The sequence below is a fragment of the Zootoca vivipara genome, chromosome 2 (genome assembly GCF_963506605.1).
Source record: "Zootoca vivipara chromosome 2, rZooViv1.1, whole genome shotgun sequence".
NCBI classification, from domain to species: Eukaryota; Metazoa; Chordata; class Lepidosauria; order Squamata; family Lacertidae; genus Zootoca; species Zootoca vivipara.
This window is the reverse complement of record NC_083277.1, coordinates 106689023-106709828: the sequence shown is the minus strand read 5'-3', so window position 1 is coordinate 106709828 and position 20806 is coordinate 106689023. Positions and strand designations below refer to the sequence as shown.

Here is a 20806-nt window from a genome sequence, read left to right as displayed (position 1 = left end):
TTCAGCCAGTAAGAGTTGTTTGACAGTGGAACGGTCTCCCTCGGAAGGTTCTGGGCTCTTTGCGGGTTTTAAAGCATAGGTTGGATGGTCATCTGTCATGGGTGATTTAATGGAGAGTCCAGCATTGCAGGGGGTGGACTAGATGACCCTTGGGGACCCTTCCCACTCTACAATTCTATGATTCAATGAATAGATAGACAAGTAGTCCTACTCAGTCAGTACAAAGAAAACGTTCTGTGTTCCTCTAGAATACCTTTGCACAATTCCCATTTGTTTCCATGATGTCAAAGTACGTCCTAGTGAATATGCACTAGTGAGCTTCAGTTTGCTATTGGACCAGCATGCAAAAAATGCCTAAGAGGCAGGTGTTAAAAAGTGTCCATTCATGGAGCTAAAAACTAGCTACTGCCCCAAGAAACTGCATGCATGAGTCTGATAGTAAACTAATGTCAGAGCTACTGAAAAGGGAAAGCTTTGAATGACCTTTGGTTTCTGTTTCAAGTACTGCCATTTTTACATCTCTCTCAAGCACCTGCCTTCCTGTAACTCCTATGTTTTGCCTTGGCACATAATGATTAAGGTGAAAACAGGCCTGACGTATCTTTTTAGAAGAATAATAATAATTTATTATTTATACCCCACCCATCTGGCTGGGGTTCCCCAACCACTCTGGGCGGCTTCCAACGAAATATTAAAATACAGTAATCCATCAAACATTAAAAGCTTCCCTAAGCAGGGCTGCCTTCAGATGTCTTCTAAAAGTCTGGTGGTAGTTGTTCTCTTTGACATCTGGTGGGAGGGTGTTCCACAGGCCCTCTGCCTGGTTCCCTGTAACTTGGCTTCTCGCAGCGAGGGAACCGCCAGAAGGCCCTTGGCGCTGGACCTCAGTGTCTGGGTAGAATGATGGAGGTGGAGACGCTCCTTCAGATATACTGGACCGAGGCCATTTAGGGCTTTAAAGGTCAGCACCAACACTTTGAATTGTGCTTGGAAGTGTACTGGGAGCCAATGTAGGTCTTTCAAGACCGATGTTATGTGGTCTCGGCAGCCGCTCCCAGTCACCAGTCTCACTGCCGCATTCTGGATTAGTTGTAATTTCCGGGTCACGTTCAAATGTAGCCCCACATAGAGCGTGTTACAGTAGTCCAAGCGAGAGATAACCAGAGCATGCACCACTCTGGTGAGACAGTCTGTGGGCAGATAGGGTCTCAGCCTGTGTACCAGATGAAGCTGGTAAGCAGCTGCCCTGGACACAGAATTGACCCTCCATGGACAACCGCGAGTCCAAAGTGACTCCCAGGCTGCATACCTGGTCCTTCAGGGGCACAGTTACCCCATTCGGGACCAGGGAGTCCTCCACACCCCTCTGCCTCCTGTCCCTCCAAAACAGTACTTCTGTCTTGTTAGGATTCAACCTCAATCTGTTAGCCGCCATCCATCCTCCAACCGCCTCCAGACACTCACTCACGACCCTCACTGCCTTCACTGGTTCTGATTTGAAAGAGAGGTAGAGCTGGGTATCATCCGCATACAGATGAACACCCAGCCCAAACCCCCTGATGATCTCTCCCAGCAGCTGCATGTAGATGTTAAAAAGCATGGGGGAGAGGACAGAGCCCTGAGGCACCCCACAAGTGAGAGCCCAGGGGTCTGAACACTCATCCCCCCCACTTTCTGAATATGGCCCAGGAGGAAGGAGCGGAACCACTGTATGACAGTGCCCCCAGCTCCCAGCCCCTCTAGACGGTCCAGAAGGATGTTATGGTCGATGGTATCAAAAGCTGCTAGAGATCCGGCAGAACTAGGAAACAGCTCTCACCTTTGTCCGTAGCCCGCCGGAGATTATCGACCAGTGCGACCAAGGCTCTTTCCGTCCCATGATGAGGCCTGAATCCCGACTGGAAGGGATCCAAATGGTCCGCTTCTTCCATGCGTGCCTGGAGCTGTTCAGCAACCACTCGCTCAATCACATTGCCCAAGAATGGAAGATTTGAGACTGGGCGATAGTTGGCCATAGTGGCCGCATCTAAAGATGGTTTTTTAAGAAGCAGTTTGATAACCGCCTCTTTCAGTGGGTTTGGGAAGGCTTCCTCACAGAGAGAAGCATTCACCACCCCGTGAAGCCCATCGCCCAGCCCTTCCCGGCTAGCTTTTATAAGCCAAGATAGGCAAGGATCAAGGAGACACTTCCTCCTTGAACTAGCGAAGCCTTCCATTTTGTATTCTTTGGGAGACAGAGCATGAAATTTGTGTGTTTAGACATCTGTTCCTTTGCATAATTGGTTGCATATTTTATAGGTTGTCTTTTTTCCTTTTGTGCCTGACGATTTTCGGTTTCCAAGCATAAATTGGCATTCTTCACTGTCTGGACAATCTTCAGAAATTTTTTATTCCTGTTGATATTCAGATTTCTCCTGCATGTGGAGTTTTCTTTCTCCTCAGCGTCATTAAGCTCTGGAAGGCGTATTATGTAGATCAGCTACAATGAATTACGTGCCGTGTTGTACAATGAATGTTTCTGGGAAGATGGTGGCTGGTAAGAGAGGCCTTTTTTGATCTCCGAGCTGTGTCATCAACTTTGCATAGCTGATCTGTCAGCAGCCAACACGTTAGAAGAATAAAAGAGATTTCTTTTTTAAAAAAACACACACACATCTTTTTCTATGTTTAGCTGAGTAAAGTGAATTCGTGATTCTTTGTTGGCTGACTCACTTTATCTCATGATAGGAGTACCTTTTGTTTTGTAATAATTTAAAATAGTTTAAAGGAATCCATTCTCATTTCTAGGCAATATAGCATCGGCATTACGGTGCAGGTGGGGAGGAAAGAGTATAGAGTTCTTTCCCTGAATACGTACGTTTTTACTTGTCTTCCGAACATATGTGTTGAGTTTTCTCAAGGAGGGACTTCCACGAGAGAACAGAAAAGGTCTTGCCCCTGTCCCACTGCAGTATTGTGTGGCTTTAGTCCTACATCACTGTGGAGGAAGTCTTGTTGACCGTGGAAGGTCCTGCTTCTGAGTAGACATAGGTTTGAGTAGACATATTGACCCATTGTTTATAAAGTGTATCCCATTTCATGGCTCTGAAAGAAGCAGCAGAGCATCTAACATTGTATGTAAAACAATCAAGGCAACATCTAATAAAAATACACAGCTCATTAAAATATAATGCAGCCGAGCAGAATGACGAGTCAAATTACAGTGCAGAGATAGGAAACATGGGAAAGGAGCAGTGCCTTTCTTCTTGGGGGTGGGGGGGGGAAGGGAGCCGGTAATCATTATGAAGCAAGTGCCACATTTTAAACCGGTGCTTATCTTATAGAAAAAAAAGGGGCTGGTGCTGCATAGCCTTGAGAATCTCCAGAAAAAAAGCACTGGAAAGGAAAATATACCAGTATTGTCTTATATCAGGCTTTTTAAACAAGTGGTTAGCCAGTTAGCCATTCCTTTACAAAGCTGTAGACTTTTTCGTGTGTGAAGAGCTTGATGGCACCCTTTGCAAGGCCAAAATTCAGCACCTCCCACCTCTCTGTTCTGCTCCGTTTACTACAGTGGTACCTCAGTTCTCAAACGCCGAAAACCCAGAAGTTAGTGTTCCGGTTTTCGAACGTTTTTTGGAAGCCGAACATCTGATGTGGTTGTCGGCTATTGTTTCCGGGGCATCTGCACCAATCAGAAGCTGTGCCTTGGTTTTTGAACATTTCAGAAGTCAAATGGACGTCCGGAACGGATTAAGTTTGGCGCTTTTATTTTTGCTATTTATTTTGCGTTTTTGTTTTTAAGGCTTTTTCAGTTAATTTGTTTTTGTGGCTGTGTGGAACCCACTTCAGCTACTGATTGATTGATTGATTGATTGTGTGACTGCGGAAATGGATAAAAGCCCCCCCCCCCATCCAATGACTATCTAAAAAAAATTTTTTTAGCTACAATACTGTCTTATTTATTTTATAGTATAGTACATTGTTTATTGCTTTCATTTCATGGATCAATGTTTTTGTTAGATAGCAAAATTCATGTTAAATTGCTGTTATAGGGGTTGTTTTTAAGAAGTCTGGAATGGATTAATCCGTTTCACATTACTTTCTATGGGAAAGCGGGCCTTGGTTTTGGAACATTTTGGTTTTGGAACAGACTTCCGGAACGGATTAAGTTTGAGAACCAAGGTACCACTGTACATTGTAATTGTGATGCTCTGTGGTGCATTCCTCATCCTGCCCCCCACCAAACCTCTATTCTCACTCTCTGGGTTTGCTTTAAAAGTTCCTTAAACATTCCCAGAATTCTGCGTCTAAAGGGGGCCTTTTTGCACTTATTGGAGGCTTTTTGACTACTTAAGCTTTGTTGAGCAGATTGTTGGAAGGGAACTTGCATTCCGTTCAAGGCAATATGCCACCCCTTCTGAGCAATACAGGGTGCTCCCTGAGCTGGGTAGCTTTAGATCAGGCGACCCTCCAGATGTTTTGGCCTACAACTCCCATGATCCCTAGCTAAGAGGACCAGTGGTCAGGGATGATGGGAATTTTTATGACTATGACATTCATTTTTATGAGTGGAGAAAATATATTTGCTATTTGAAGATACACTGTAAATGACTTTAAATGTTAGCAGAGTTGACTGGTGCAGTTAGAGATAATTAAAAAGAATAATAATGAGATTGTGATATTGGTATTTAGGTATAAATTTGATATGCAGTGGATGAAAGATATAAAATATGTAACCGCAGAAAGGAAGTTACAGGTAGGTAGCCGTGTTGGTCTGAGTCCAAGCAAAATAAAAAAATTCCTTCAGTAGCACCTTAAAGACCAACTAAGTTTATATTTTGGTATGAGCTTTCGTGTGCATGCACACGAAAGCTCATACCAAAATATAAACTTAGTTGGTCTTTAAGGTGCTACTGAAGGAATTTTTTTATTCGCAGAAAGGAAGGGAGGGATGCTGATAGAAATGTAGGTGGTTTTTTTGTGTACAGTTGTACAGTTGTTTTTTCTTTGTTAAAAGGTATGTAAAATGAGAAAATAGCTGGTATGTTTAGCCTGCAGAAGAGAAGGTTAAGGGGTGATTTGATAGCCATGTTCAAATATATAAAAGGATGTCATATAGAGGAGGGGGAAAGGTTGTTTTCTGCGGCTCCAGAGAAGCGGACACGGAGCAATGGATTCAAACTACAAGAAAAAAGATTCCACCTAAACATTAGGAAGAACTTCCTGACAGTAAGAGCTGTTCAGCAGTGGAATTTGCTACCAAGGAGTGTGGTGGAGTCTCCTTCTTTGGAGGTCTTTAAGCAGAGGCTTAACAGCCATCTGTCAGGAATGCTTTGATGGTGTTGCCTGCTTGGCAGGGGGTTGGACTGGATGGCCCTTGTGGTCTCTTCCAACTCTATGATTCTATGAAATAAAAAATAAAATTAAAGAAAGAAAATGTTGTTTTCCCTGTTTACAAATCAAAGAGCTAAATGCCTGTTTCATCTAGTTAAGCCCAGAGGACAGTCCTAGGATTTGGATATGTGTGTTTTTACTCAGGAATTTCTAATGGGGAGAGATGGGGTGGGAATAACTTGACAAAACTAGAGGCAATAGTGTTGGACTTCAGACTGGAAGACCAGGTTTCAGTTTCCATCTGTCCCATGGATTAGGACAGATTATTACTTATTGGCCTTCGTTATCCACCTGTAAATTTGAGGTAGTAATGAGAGCAAGTGCAATCGGGTAAGAATGTAAACAACTCTGGGCTTCCGGATTCAGCGCCAGCGTCGATCGGCGGGGTTTCGTCTCGTCTCCGAGACGGCCCGTCTCTGCTAGGAGTGGGGAGGGCAGCGAGAGCGACGCTGCGCCCCTTAGAACCTCGGGAAGGGCGTCCCGAGGGCAATTTGCTCGGCACAGACCCAATCCGGACTCCCCAACTCTTCGGCTAGCTCTAATAAGAGCTCCGGAGCGAGGAGGGTAGAAGTCGCGGGGGCCATTTTGAGCGGCAACGTTATTCTAGCAGGGAGAAGCTTCAAGCCGAAGGCGGAGAGCGCTGGATTCTTCCGAAAATAAAATGATTGGAAAAGACTGTAAGTAACCTCATGATTTGGATTATTATAAAACAATTTGGATCTGGGAGAGAGGGGAGAAAAGAGGAAGCCACCCCCCCCCCCCACGGCAACAAAAGAGACAGTAAATAGAAACCCGAGGCCATAAACAGAAGATTTACAATTCAAAGGATCCCTCAAAGGCATCAAAGAGAATCTCCCCTTTGATGCAGGGTGAAAAGGGGAGAGAGACTGCGGTTTATGATGCCCTGCAATAAGAGGTACAGCCTAAGAAAAAAAAAACCTTTCCACTCGGGAGCCGGCAGCCCAGACAACCCAGTGAGTTGTCAGGATTTATGAGTCAAATTTTACTTCACTTTGTATTTCTGGACTTTGTGGAAACTCTTTTTTGGCTTAAGTGTTTGTGAAATGTGAGTTCGAACTTTATGGTTAATAAGACTTGAAGAATGCAGCCAGCTTGTTAAAATGGAGTCGAAAAATAAACTGTGATCATATTCCACCCCACGTGACAAGTTTTGACCTTGGCAGGACTGAAATATGTCAACAAAAAAGTGTTCCCCTGAGTTCCAGCGGTCTGTTTTGACCTTAATGTGGGAAACAAGAATAGAGTTATGTCAAGAGGAGACACGACGGCAAGAGTTACAGGAAAAATTCCAGGAGGTGATGGCGGAATATGATTTTTTAGGAGATGAAGCTTTGGACACTGAAAAAGATGAATGTGAGAATGACAATGATGGGGAAGGAAAAGAAGAAGATGAGGATTGTGATGATTCAACACAAAATGAAGCACACCACGAAAAAAATGATGATTCTACTCTACAAAAAGTTGGATGGAGTGCCCTGCTTTTGAGGGGGGCACGATTGGTATCATTGGAACTCCAGAACGCCCACAGGGAAGAAGGAAAAAATATGCAGAGAAGAGAAGAAATTCAGGGGTCCTGTATGGTGGCCTGGATGACAAAAGACTGTAAACAGGGGGTGGGGTGAAGGGAAAGTGATGTTGTGATTAAGGATGGATTAACAGGTTTATAACTGGTCTGCTGATTTTGGAATTTGCTGGATTGGGGGGGGAAGCCGGCAATCGGGGATGTAAGGTTAAATTGAGAATAGTTATAGTTTTAAAAGTGAATGGATTTTGGAAAATGTGAAAATATGGAGGCTTATAGAGGGAGAAAAAACAAAAAATTAGGCACGGGAAGAGAAAATGGGAGTTTGATTTCTCAGTGATTTGAATATTAGATGAAAATGTTAACAATTGATTTATAAGTTGTATAAGATGCAAAGGTGTATTTTTATAAAGTAAGAAACTGTTGCAGATGATAAAAAAGGGATGAAAACCGGGGAAGGGGGGGGAGGGGAAGCCCACAAAATATGGTTTTACAATTATGAATGCAAGAAAATTTTTTTGTTTTGTATTGTTTTTTCTTTTTTCTTTTTTTCGCTCTTTCTTTTTTTTTTCCCTTTTTTCCTATTTCTATTTTTCTCTCTTTTTTTTGGTATGACAATAGATGGTTGGATGGATGTCCTCCTGCGTACTGCCCTGGTTTGCTGGAGCTCCCTGGTGGCAGGGGGGGGCTTTGGGGTCAGGGGAGGGGGGGGAGGACAGAAACCCAAGCATAAAATGGACCATCTCTGACTGTTCACATACATGGGATACTTCTGTGGCAGGGGAGGATCCATGTGGGTGGGTAGGAAGGAGGTGGAAAAGGGGTTTAAGTATGTACCTTTTTTTTTTTGCTTTTTTGTATTTTGTAAAATTAATAAAAAGTATGTACAAAAAAAAAAAAAGAATGTAAACAACTCTGTTTTCTACTTTTTATCTGGAGAGGGATACATAAATGTATAAAGTATGTCACCTTGAGTGTGTTGCCCATAACATGGATTAATTAGTTTCTTGATTTATTTTAGGAGCAGTTTGGGGCATTTTCAATAGGGCCACAGATCAAACAAAGATGTATTCATTTCATGCAGTACTTTGGCAGGCTTGCTGCTTGTTAAATGCCAGGAAGGCTTATTTTCTTAGCCCAGTTAAATGAAAATATGTATTGGAATCCAAAGGGAAGCAGTTGAAGCCAAGAAGCGACTCTGTCTTAGGTTTTGTATTTATGGTGGCTTATTTATTTTTTTTACCCCTTGTTGTCATAGGAGTAATGTAGCCTCAGTCCAAATGCTGATTGTTATGTATTCAGTGACCTGTGTTTGCCTGAGCTTGAGTCTGCACTCTGAGCTCCTGTGTTCTGATTTGATACATGATATCCAATCACAGAACATTTCAGGATTTGGGCCTCTGCCATTGGCTCTTAAACTCCGAGTCATGATTCGTAGCTTGGAAGTTTAGACAGCCAATCACATTGGGAGTGGGAGTGGCCCAGGCCTTCGGAAATGTATATAAGCAGTTGCTTTGCCCCTGTTGTCCAGTTCTGGTAGTTTAATAAATGTTCTTGCTGTTATCACGGTGTCTTGCCTTGTGGGAACCCACTTCAGTGACCTTCCAGCCATGGATTTTCTTGGATAGTATTTTGCCCGTATCAAAAAGGTGCCAATTTGATAGTTTTATATCCATGACAGCCACATCTTCTAAATGTTGGGTGCTGTGATCTCATGCGATTTTTGCGCTGAGATCTTGCCCCCCACCAATGTTTTTGTTGGGGCCTCGCCATCCCCCAACACACATTTTTTGGGTGTCATACAAGCATGCCCCCAAAGAAAGCGTTCTTATGGGCTCTGTGATATTGCACAGGTAGGAAGTCCCAGTTTTGGGGCTCAACATGCTGGAGGTGTCTTGCCAAATGCAAGGTGGGTTCTTTTAAAATGAGATTCAGAAGCAATACAAACACAAGTGAGTGAGAAGATTAAAATTTTATTCTAAACAGCAAGCATGAGATACATTACCAAGCAAGCACTTCGATCTGCCACTTGGAAGCCTTCAAGAAGTGGCGAAGGGACTCCCCCAGGTAGCCTCAGTTTGCACGGCCCTGCAATCAATCAGTCCGTGCATGAGCTTCTCAAAAACTATACCCAAACCATCCGATTTATAGATAGCTAACCTGTTAGGGACATGGGTAGCACTGTGGTCTAAACCACTGAGCCTAGGACTTGCCGATCGGAAGGCCGGCGGTTCGAATCCCTGCAACGGGGTGAGCTCCCGTTGCTCGGTCCCAGCTCCTGTCAACCTAGCAGTTCGAAAGCACATCAAGTGCAAGTAGATAAATAGGTACCGCTCCGGCGGGAAGGTAAACGGCATTTCCGTGCGCTCCTCTGGTTTTGCCAGAAGTGTCTTAGTCATACTGGCCACATGACTGGAAAAACTGTGGACATACGCCGGCTCCTTCGGCCAGTAAAGCGAGATGAGCGCCACAACCCCAGAGTTGTTCATGATTGGACTTAACTGTCAGGGGTCCTTTACCTTTACCTTTTTTAACCTGTTAGCCCAGGCATCCCCAAACTTCGGCCCTCCAGATGTTTTGGACTACAATTCCCAATCATCCCTGACCACTGGTCCTGTTAGCTAGGGATCATGGGAGTTGTAGGCTAAAAAATCTGAAGGGCCGCAGTTTGGGGATGCCTGTGTGGCTTGCCTCACTGCCTACGTGGTACTAGCTACGTACAGGTTATTCATTAGCCACCTCTCCCAATGATTATTGTATTTTAATATTTGGAAGCCCCACAGAGTGGCTGGGGAAACCCGGCCAGATGAGCGGGGTATAAATAAATTATTATTATTATTATTATTATTATTATTATTATTATTATTATTATCTTCAAACAATGTCTAACATCAAAAGAAGGTACTCAGCAATATCACTTCTTCCCTTCTTACAGATTAGGGCACTAAATGCTGTTCTTCAGCCATCAAAGAGCTGAACAAGAGTTAGAGAGGGGAAAACAAACAGAGGCAGGAATGTCAGGTGCTGTCAGGGTGCAAAGATCTGCCCAGCGCCCCCAAATTAACTTTTATTATGCTTCTGTCAGACACCATGTTTACGCCTTATCTCTTGTTTACGAAAGAAGGGAGGGAAAAAAACATTTTTAATTTGCTCATTTATTTACAATACACTTATACAGTCATACCTCAGTTTAAGTACTCTTCAGTTTGAGTACTTTCAGTTTAAGTACTCCGCGGACCTGTCTGGAATGGATTAATCCACTCTCCATTACTTTCAATGGGAAAGTTCACTTCAGTTTAAGTACACCCTAACCCTAACCCTAACCCCCTAACCCATTGTGTACTTAAACTGAGGTACCACTGTACTCATTGAGTCAGACAAGCGTTGCCATTGTGGATGACAAGCGCCGCCGCTGGCACGGCGTGTCTTTGGTAAATGAGCACACAAAGTCGAAAGTCCTTTTGTGAAACAGTAGGTATACATTTTGGTAATACTTGGTATGTATGTATTTTGTTTTTCTAGCTTGATCAAAATTATTTATTTCATAGCAGGTAGATAGTTAAGAGCTTATGCACCACCACCCCAGAATTGGGCGCCTGGGTGCCCCGCACCCCTTGCACCCCCAGGTAAAGACGGCCCTGAGGAAGGTAACCGTGTTAGAGTGCTATCTCCTCGAAATACAATTATCTTCCACATAGATTGCCCATACTAGTAGGTATGCCAATGGCACATCTGTCTCAACTCTGGCTACCCTGACTGTCAGCAGCTGTTTAGGTTTAAGGTCTTCAACATCCCCAGCTACCAGATCCATCTTTATCTGGAGAGTCCAGAGGCTAAAGCTGGCCTTTGAAAGCTCTGCTGGGTTGGCCTTAAAGGTGGGTACTTGCCTGGGTTTCTTTCTATAAACCACCAGGGCTATACTTCAAGGTAAACAGTATATCCTGCATGTGGAACAGAAAGATCAAACGGTGCTCACCATATCTGGTAGAAACCTGTTACATTGAAGGAGCGGCGGCTTGATCCCTGTTAATCCAAAATGACAAATCCTTTTTAATCCGCACACATTTGCTCTCTTCATTTGGGCAATTACAAGTGTAGAAAGTCTCTCTCTCCCCCCCTTTCTTTTAGGAAACTGATTATTATGGTGGGAAGATTGCATTTAGCCATGGACTTAAAAGGCTATTTGTCCACACTCTGCAGGGAGGACACTAAGCTCTCTGGGTTGCCTTTCGTTCCAGAACTCATAGACCGCAATCCAAGGGGAGGGTGTGTGGGAATGTTAGGGATGTGGATTAGGATATATTATTAGATAGATCCTATCCAAGCTTGTGTTAGCAAGCTTCCAATATCAGCAGAGTGACATTCCCCTTTTGTGCGCAGCAAAGCGTGAGCGTTAGGTTTGTTAGAACCTCTGCAACAATATTATACTTCCTGGCAAATTCCCTTTTTCCCTCTTAAAAGAAATACACGACACAATAGTATTAAAATAAGATAGAGTTTACTCACATGACATCCTGAGTTAACAGCATAATCTCGGAAAGGCAGGCTTACGTAGAAAAGTTACAAATGTATACATCTGGAGTCTTCTTAGTAAAGTGAGGCTCCATCTGGTCTCTCTCTTGGCAGCAGGCCGAGAGGGAGAACCATCCTAACTGTAGATTCTCTGGAGATGTGTTCCCATTGAAGAAGGAATGGCTAAGAGAGAGAATGGCTGCTGGCTAGGGGCTTTTGTCTGCCAGCTAATCCATCTCATTTGCATATCTGGAGGAACAGGAACTGAGCTTAGTCAGGTGTCCCTCCAGTCTAGTTCCTCTTAGTGGACACTCTAGGAACTGTTGTGACTTGTCTGCCCCAGTGTTCCATCCCACAGGGTGCAGCAGCCATGTCACAACCAGGGATGATGGATGGCTTCCAGCAGGAAGGGGCTCCATCCACACACAGCAATTTGTAGGGTGGCCAGGTGATAAAAAGGGACATTTCAGGAGGTGTGGTTTATCATGCTGAAATCCTCTCTTCTGCACAACTACTACAGGAGCCCGGCCCAATTTTTTTCACCAGGCTACCCTAGATTACCATGTGAGCAGCTCCAAACCAGCAATGCATCATTTAGGTGGTGAGAGAGAAGCCCTTTCTTCCATAGCATTGTCCTTCAAGCGTGAGCCCCCCCCCAGATGCTGTTAGATTTCTACTGTCATGAACACATCTCCCCCCAAGCAGAGAGGCACAGCATGAGTTAGGAAGCAGCCAGCAGCAGGAAAACTTGCGTTTCTCTCAGACGGCTGGGAGCATGTCGGTTGTAAGACGTTAGCTGGGATGGAGAGAAGCCAACTCGCTCAAGAAGCACAGGCAGGCTTGGAAAGCAGGAGGGGAGAGCATTTCCTCCTCACCGGAAGAGGAGGCAATTAATCCTGTAAGCCCAAGGAGTAGACGTATGGGGAAGGTATTAGAGAGGAAACAAAACCAAAAACGTAAGGGTCATAGGTTCAGGATATTCTGCAGAAGCAGGAAAAGCTCCTCCGAAGGGTCAACTGAATCGTAAGGTATGGAAGCTCCGATAGAGTGTCCGAGGCTGATTGTTTTGTAATAAATCTTCCAGCTAATTATGACTTGTGTGCTGTGTTATCAAGACAGCAGCCTGGGCTCCTGACATCTACTCCCATTATTCCTGGCTAAGCTAGTTGGGGGTGTTGAAGTCCAGCAACATATGGGGATTGAAGATCACTGTTCTATACAACTTCAACATGTATGTTCTCCCTCTCCTTTGTACCTGGCCTGGTTTGGTGTGTGTGTGTGTCTGTTATCTTCTGGCCTTCTTCATGATAACTCCTGCATCGCACATAAACACCTCTGATTGGAGGAATATGCACCTCATCTGTCCACGCATCACCATGGGAAAACAGAGCTCTTGGATGCTCATTATATGTGTGTGATCTGGGGACCAGACGTCCCAGAGAGATGAGATTCATTGGATCAAAGATGTTTCGGGGAAAGCAAGTTTAGAGAAAACAATTTTTGCACATATGTCCTCATGGATTTGTACTAGGGAGTATTTGACAGATGCATTAATATTATATTTTACTCCTGCTAGAAACGGGTGAATTCCCAATTTCAACAAAGGCATGGTGGGCTGCACTAAAACATTGGCTCAAGATTGTAGTATTTGAACTTGGGGAGGGACTGTATAAATACCTGAACAATGAGGAATACATCAGCCAATGGCAGAAAACCATGGCGAGAAAAGCCACTGCTTTAGGTCTGTCACCCACCCAACTCTATTGCCTGGGATATGAAGGTGCCCTAAAGACCTTAAAGCAAAGACTTTGGGATAATTCACACAGTGATCTACGACATCAATCACTTGCGATCTGCAGTCCATTGGCAGTAGGAGTACAATATGGGCATGTCTTTAAGCCAGCAGCCTATATTCAAAACTTGACAGTGCCAAACTACCGAAGGCTGTTCACAAAAGCAAGACTGAATGTTTTCCCCTCTGCAGTGCTGGAGGGCAGGATGAGAGGAGTACCCTACCAGGAAAGACTGTGCTCGTGCACCCATGATGTAGATTCTATAAAACACATTGTGCTGCACTGTGGGAAGTTTGAGCGAGCCAGGGCTGAAGTGATTTCACCCCTGCTAGCCTTGCTCCCAGGAAAATCAGAGGATTTCTATATCAGGTTCCTATTGGAAGACCGGTCAAATGCCAGAACACTAGCAGTGGCAAAGTTTTTATCGGTGGTCACAAGAACTAATGTTTCCTATTCCGAATTTGAGTAAGATGTCTGAGTGGTTTGAGAGCGGGGTGTCTCAGCTGTGTATCGCTTGGTAACGAATTGATGGGTCTATGGACCGTAATAAAGATTGTTGTTATATTTTAAAAAGTTTGCCCACTCTTCAGTGATGTCTGGTTTTTCAGGATAGTCACATTTTTGCCAGCAATTAAGCTGCAGCTTGCCATTGCTGACAAGTGTACTGGCATTGCCAACTAGCTTTGTCATGAGTGAATGGCTGTTGTTTATTTTTAACCTAGCCGGCTTAATTCCCCCCCCCCTCCCTCAATCCTCGGCACAGTAATTTGTGGATCACATTAGTTCCCTTCAGCTGGAGGCATTGACTTTATCGGAGTCCTCCTAAATGGAAATAAATGTGAATGATTTATGCGGCCGTTCCAGCAGAGGCCCTGCTCAATTGAGTAGTTGATACAATACACAATAACACGACTACAAATTGCTTCTGGTATTTGCTGAAGGAGGCTGCTGCCCCCCCCCCCGGTATTAATGTCTCCTGTTTAGAAATGTGTGATATTAATGGAACTTTTCCGTATGCTGCTGTTTCACTACAATTTGCCCTTTTTGGGTGGGGGATTGAAGGAGAGAGGGCATCTTCATAACAATTTACAGCAGGCAAAGAATCACACAATCAGTGTTTTCATAGAATTGTAGAGTTGGAAGGGACCCTGAGGGTCATTTAGTCCAACCCCTGATAATGCAGGAACCTTTTGCCCAATGTGGGGCTCGAACCCACAACCCTGAGATTCGCATGCTCTACCAACTGAGCTATCCCAAACATTTCTTGTTGTTGTAATAGGGTGAAGTATTCTATGAGGGGAGCAAGATCTTCCAAGGCAAAGAATACAGCTTCACAGTTTGATCTTCGGCACTGCTCATATAAAAACCCTGAGCACATCAGATACATAAGAACAAATGAGAAGCCTGCTGGATCGGGCCAGTGGCTCATCTAGCCTAACATCCTCTCTTCACAGAGGCCGTCTCGAGCAGGTCGGGCGCCCTGGCGCTGAGGCGCGGAGATCGCTCCGGCGCCCCCGCCCTCGCAGCGTGCAGCACGGCTTCGCCACACAGCGCCCCCCCTCGGCCTGGTGCCCTGGCGCACCCACGCCACTGGGACTACAACTGCTACCAAGAGGCATGGGACATGCAGAAATGGGTACTGCCACCCCCCCCCAAAAAAAGACCAAGATGCATGTGTTTTCATATTCAGCAAGACCTACAAAGATGGAAATTGCACACTTCCTCCCCGCAGGTTTACAATCTATACAAAGAGGGGTTCCCCCAAGCTGCGTTTGGCATTGGCACACACCTGCTGTACACTCCCTAAACTAGCTGACTTCCCTCAGGTGCAGCGAAGACATTCTGTTGCCAATGATGAAGCTTCGAATGCCAACCCAGTCAGCATCTGTTCATGAATTGGGGGCAGGCGCCATTTTGTCCTTCCCCTCAGGCAGCCATAGGTCTTGGGCTGGCCCTGCGCACCACAAACATGGAACAACTCATGGTGTATCGTTCCCAGACCTCCAGATGATTATCCTCCTTTAGTCTGGTTTGAAATCTATTTTGGTTTGGGGTGTGTGTGTTTAATAACACAGGAACCTGACATGAATCGACAATGAGCCTTAATTGAGACAATAACTTACGAGTGAGCATATGAAAAGTGGTGCCAAATAAATAAGTAAAGCTGCAGATTTTTGTGAGGTTTCTTTTTTCTTTTTTAGTGTTTGGGGAAGTGGGATTTCAATGTTTGATTGGAATCGAAAGAGGAACAGCCTCCTTAATGTCACCTTGTCAGGGGAGAACAAGATAATCACAGCTCAAACTGCAGGGGACTCTCACAAGCATCCTTCAGATGAGGTGATGGTTAATAATTAGGTGAAAAAGCTCAAGTGGCCCTACCTTTTTGTGGCTCCCATAATGGTTATGCCACTGGTGGGAAAATAACAGAAGAGTGAGGGCCAAAAAGCTTTGATAATAGGGATGAACGAAGGGTTGGTCTCTGCCTCTGCTTGGCTTTTCCCACCCTTAGCTGGTTCCCTGTTTTACGGCCTGCATTTGCTGTGCTTGGGAATTGTGCTGGGATTGAAAGCAGTTCGACGATCTAATCGTACCCCTCCGAGACGGGCTGGTTCATGGCACTGAAACACTCTGCAGCAAGGCCACTTTCACATCATATATTTAAGTCCCTGAGGTAATAATTTAAACAATCATGGCTTCCTCCCGAGAATTCTAGGTTGCTGTTGTTTGTTAAAGGTGCTGAGAGTACATACCCCACAAGTGTCCCAGAAAAACTGGGACATCCCCTTTTTTTTATTGCGAGAGAAGGGTGGCCATTTTGGTTGCTGTGATCTCATCCTGTGGTTTCCCCCTGGAAAAAGCACTTTTTGCCAGGGCCGCAATCTTGTGTGGCACTCCAAAACGGGAAAACTACGTGGGAGAAACTCTGGTGTGAACCCAAATGGCTGCTGCGCTCTCGCCATTAAAAAAAAAAGGGGGGGGAGATGGCATTTGGGAAGATGGCGTCATGGATTTTGACTTCAAGGTGTTGGAGGGTTGCCTTCTAAGAGATTAGAGTGTGCTTCAACATGCTTAGCAGTGTATCAGTTCTGCTACTTCAAAAATGAAAATCTAGCTCATCTTTTGCGCGTTGTTACAAATCTTGGCAGCATACCTGCCAAGTTGCTGTCAGAGAAATAAGGGACCGGGCCGGAAATAGCAGACCGGAAGTAGTGCCGCCGCCATTTTGGAACTAGGCAGAGCAGCATCAAAAGTCGCTTCTGAGCATGCTCAGCCCAGTTCCAAAATGGCCGCCGCGCCAGAATAAACCGGGGGAAAACAAAAAAAAATTGTTTTTTCAGCTAGGAACAGCTGGAAAAACGGGGATTTCCCAGGGAAAACGGGACACTTGGCAGCTATGCTTGGCAGCTGTTTGTCTCTCTCTGATCTGAGCTAATGGAGAGATAGATTCCGGTTGTGAGAGTTGCATTTTTGCATCTTGTGTGAAGAATCTTGCCTAGGTTTTTTTCTTTTTCAGCAGGCAGAGTAGCTTTATGGTGTTATGTAACTTAGTGTTTGCTCTCCATTATGCCTTCAGACTGGCACTGCAGTCTCTTTAATCATTAACAAGTTGAGAGTAAGCTCTGGCAAACATCTGCAGATGAGTGCATGGGCGGCGTAACTTAACATCGGAATGAAAAACAAGCAGCGTGGCGCTCCCTTTTAAGTTGAAAGGACCTTCTGGCATTCTTTTCACTGGAGATGATCTATTTTGGGAAATGATAGGTGATCCAATGTAAGAAAATCTGAGCTCTAGCTTTAATTGAGCCTCGGTTTTCCCCATTTTCTCATGTTAGTCGGTTCTTGTTAGCACAGGATCCAGTTGGTTCTGGAGGCCATCCTTTTGTATACTCAGAAATGGCTATATCATAGAATCATCAAACTGTAGTGTTGGAAGGGGCCACAAGGTTCATCTAGTCCAGCCCTCTGCAAGGCCAATGTGGGGCTTGAACCCACAACCCTGAGATTAAGGGGTCTCATGCTCTACCAGCTAAATCATACAGGTGAGCTACCTGTATGATTTAGCTGTCAGTATGTCAGAGTCACAGTGGTCAGGTTGGTCAGTCATGAGATCTGACTCCGTCGGTCAACTCTGAGTCCAAAAGTCCAGTTTTTTTAAAAAATAATCTTTATTGAAATTCCGATCAAAAGCAAACAACTAAAATACATACAAACAATAAACAATAAAATATATAAACAAAACAAATTCATGTCTCCTTATCCACTATATACGGTACTGCTAACAATTACTAATAAGGATCTAAATCAATTACCTAATACAATTCATCTTATCATAACCATGAACACTGTAATAACTTCTATTAATTACAAATGATTCTTACCTATATTGACTTCCACTTGTCTTCCTCCCAGGTTAATCTTTTTTACCCACCATTGTACTGCTTTCTTTTACTTTTCATCTTGGGATCTTTTACAGAATATTGGAAATAAACCCAAGCTTTGTTAGATAGTATCCAAATTTTTCCCAATTATTTTTGAATTTTTGAATATTCCCCCCTCTAATTGAATTTGTTAATTTGGCCAATTCAATATAACTGATCACCTTTTCTTGCCATTCTCTGATAGTAGGGATTTCTTATTTTTTCCAATTTTTGGCAATTAGAATCCTCGCCGCTGCCACTGCAAGTCCAGTTTTTAATTATAAGAAATGATTCATTTTTTCCTTGCATTCTGAAAGCAAATTACTTGCTGCACAAGGTCACAAGACGATTTCTGCTTTACACCCAGAAAGCCAAGTGTAAGGAACTCTGGCACTGTGATAAAAGCATTAACATGACTGTGGTAACATCTGTACCTCTTTGCAAACATCAAATAATTCATTCTGCCAACCAGGGCTTTTTTTTCCAGCCGGAACTCCCCAAAACTCAGCTCTGGCACCGCTCAGGTGAGCGCCATTTCCATTCTAAGAGAACAAGGGAGTAGTGGCGGAGGTAGGGTGTGTGGGGTGTGTGGTTCGTCCCGGGTGTCATCACTGAAGGGGGGTGACAAATTGAGGTTGTTGGGTTTTTTGTTTTGTTTTTTAAACGGGCTCACGAAACTTTTTAGGAGTGGGGTGGTGGCTTAGGCGTCTGCTGGTTCTGCGCTGCCTGAAACCACAGCGTGGGACTTGCGTCTGCCTACTGCCTCTCCCTCAGCTGCCCTACAGCTGAGAGGGAGGCGGTGGAGAGGCTCCAAGCATCGGAGAGGCTCGCCCCGCCCCCATGGGCGGATTGTTCCCCCCCATGGGCGCTGATCTCCCCGCCCCCGGCTTCAGGACACGCCCCCGCACCAGGCACCCGGGCAGCTAGATACGCTGCTGCAAGGGAGGTGTTCATGGTGAGTTCCAGCACCTCTTTTTCTAGAAAAAGAGAACTGCTGCCAACATCCCTTGAAAGCAACCAAATGTCGTGCAAGCTTCTTATCTTATAGGCATGGAAGAGATGCTGTCAGTTTTGTCTGCCCTTGTTTTATGCCTAGAGCCTTACCTTCCAAGTCCCGGACTGCAGAATCCGGGACCGGCAGCCGTGTGACACCGGAAGTTGCGTCGACGTAACTTCCGGTGTTGCTTTGCCCTTCTATGGGCACCAAAAATGGCTGCCGCCGGCTTTGAAAGTCCCTTGTACGCATGTCAGGAAGTGCGTTGACACAACTTCTGGTGTCGCTCTGCCCATCTATGGGCACCAAAAATGGCCGCCGACGACACAGGAAGTCGCGTCTATGCGCTTCCAGACATGCGTAGATGTGACTTTTGAAGCCGCCGGCGGCCATTTTGGGTGCCCATAGAAGGGCAAATCGAAAAAAAAGGCCACCGGCAGGAGAAAATAAAAAAAATGGGAGACGAAGTGATACGGGGGACCACCGGGAAAAGGTAAGTAAAAACGGGGGTTTCCCGGGGGAAACGGGGTACTTGGCAACTATGCCTAGAGCCAGGATTCTTTAAAAAAGTAGCTAAATGTTGGCAAAGTCCTTCTGGCTGGGCAGGAGGGGGCAAGCACAGAAGCCCTAGGCTTCACACAAGATTACTCTATCTTGTGCGCTTAGTGCTGAATGATGGCTTAGTGTTACATGCAAAGTCTCTTTGAGCCTTGGGCCACTAAATAGTGTGTGTGTGTGTGTGTGTGTGTGTGTGTGTGTGTGTGTGTGTGTGTTCTGCTCTTTTTACAGTTGCCAAGAAAAGGGTTGCCAGCTCTGCCTCCTTTTTACACTGGCCCTGCTCCCATGCCTTTAATCGTAGCCTGGCACAGAGGCATTAAGCAGATGTCACTTTCCCTTTCTCTTAGTCTCCTTGCCAGGAAAAGCTCTGCCTGCTAAATTCCTGCACGCTGGGCTATAATTAAAAGCAGAGGAGACAACCACCACCACCAAAGCTGGCAATCCTATCCACGAAGCACACATTTAAAGGTATTTGCATGGCTGTACTTGTACAGGAATCTGATTGCTTCTTGTCTCTCATTTTTCCCTCCTTTATTTGTTTGATAGAGTGGAACTCAGCGAAACGAAGTGAGAGCACTTGTTTTAGCCTTGCCGCACTACCTGTAAATGCAGCAGTAATTCCATTATTTCTGCTTTCCCAAATTCTCTCCAGCAAGAGCTTGTAAACATGCAGCGTAAAGGAGGTTACATGCTGGCAGCGAGCTGGCATTAATTTATCAGAAGGCACGGAGAAATGGGTCTCTGAAACGAACAGGCAGATGGATGCGGTAGATTGTTTTCATTTCTTTAAGTTTTTATTTATACTTTTCATGTTTATACATTTCATTAATTTTACAATCACTTTAACATTTCAAAGTTTGACTTCCTTCCCCCTCTTTCTGCGGTTCCTTAAATTTAATTTTTAATATCTTCTGCATATCCAAATTCATTTAATTTACTCACGTATATATCTATTTTTAATATATACTCTATCTGTTTGCAATTTATCTGAAAAAGTTCAACAAACCATTACCATTCTTTTATAAAAAGTTTCTTACCTTGATTTCTTCTGGTAAGTTTTTGTATGCCATTTTTCCTTTGCTGGGGATTTCCATTTTGGGGCGAGTAGTATTCTTGCCACTGCAGCAGCATACCTAAATAAATTTCTATACAATTTAGGTTGTTCTGTCCCTATAATTCCCAAAAGGAAAGCTTCTGGTTTTGTTATGTTTTTTACAATTGTTATTTTGAACATCCTTTTCAATTCATTATATATCATTTCCCAGTAAGTTTTAACCTTACTACAAGACCACTGTGGAGGAGTTCCACAAACACCAGATGGACACCTTAGACAAGATAATAATTGAGTAATAAGCTGTTTGTGTGAATCTAGGAACAACATAGGGTTCTGCCTATGTATAGGAAGCCAAGTCAGATCATTGGCTATATAGCTCAGTGTTGTCTACATGGATCAATGGTAGTCTCAAAACATCTGGAGGGACGACTTTGCCCATGCCTGTTCTATGCCTTATGAATGCAAAGGGGTTCCTGAAAGTGTGGGAGCGATATCCCCCCAAAACTCAGAAGGTCCATGGGTGAATTCTGTGGCCGTTAGTTTTGTTCAAACATTAGG

At 44.5% G+C, this 20806-nt stretch overlaps 1 protein-coding gene across 3 annotated transcripts in view; it reads left to right on the top strand.

Moving 5' to 3' along the window:
• RAB11FIP4 (RAB11 family interacting protein 4) overlaps positions 1 to 20806 on the top strand; it is a 194588-nt gene that overhangs the window by 14523 nt on the left and 159259 nt on the right. The window contains exon 1 of one of the 3 annotated variants that reach the window (XM_060272000.1): positions 19623 to 19662. The exons of the other annotated variants lie outside the window; for them this stretch is intronic. The gene's annotated coding sequence lies outside the window, so the exon portion shown is untranslated. Of the gene's footprint in view, positions 1 to 19622; positions 19663 to 20806 lie in introns of those variants that run through there. 3 annotated transcript variants of the gene reach the window in all.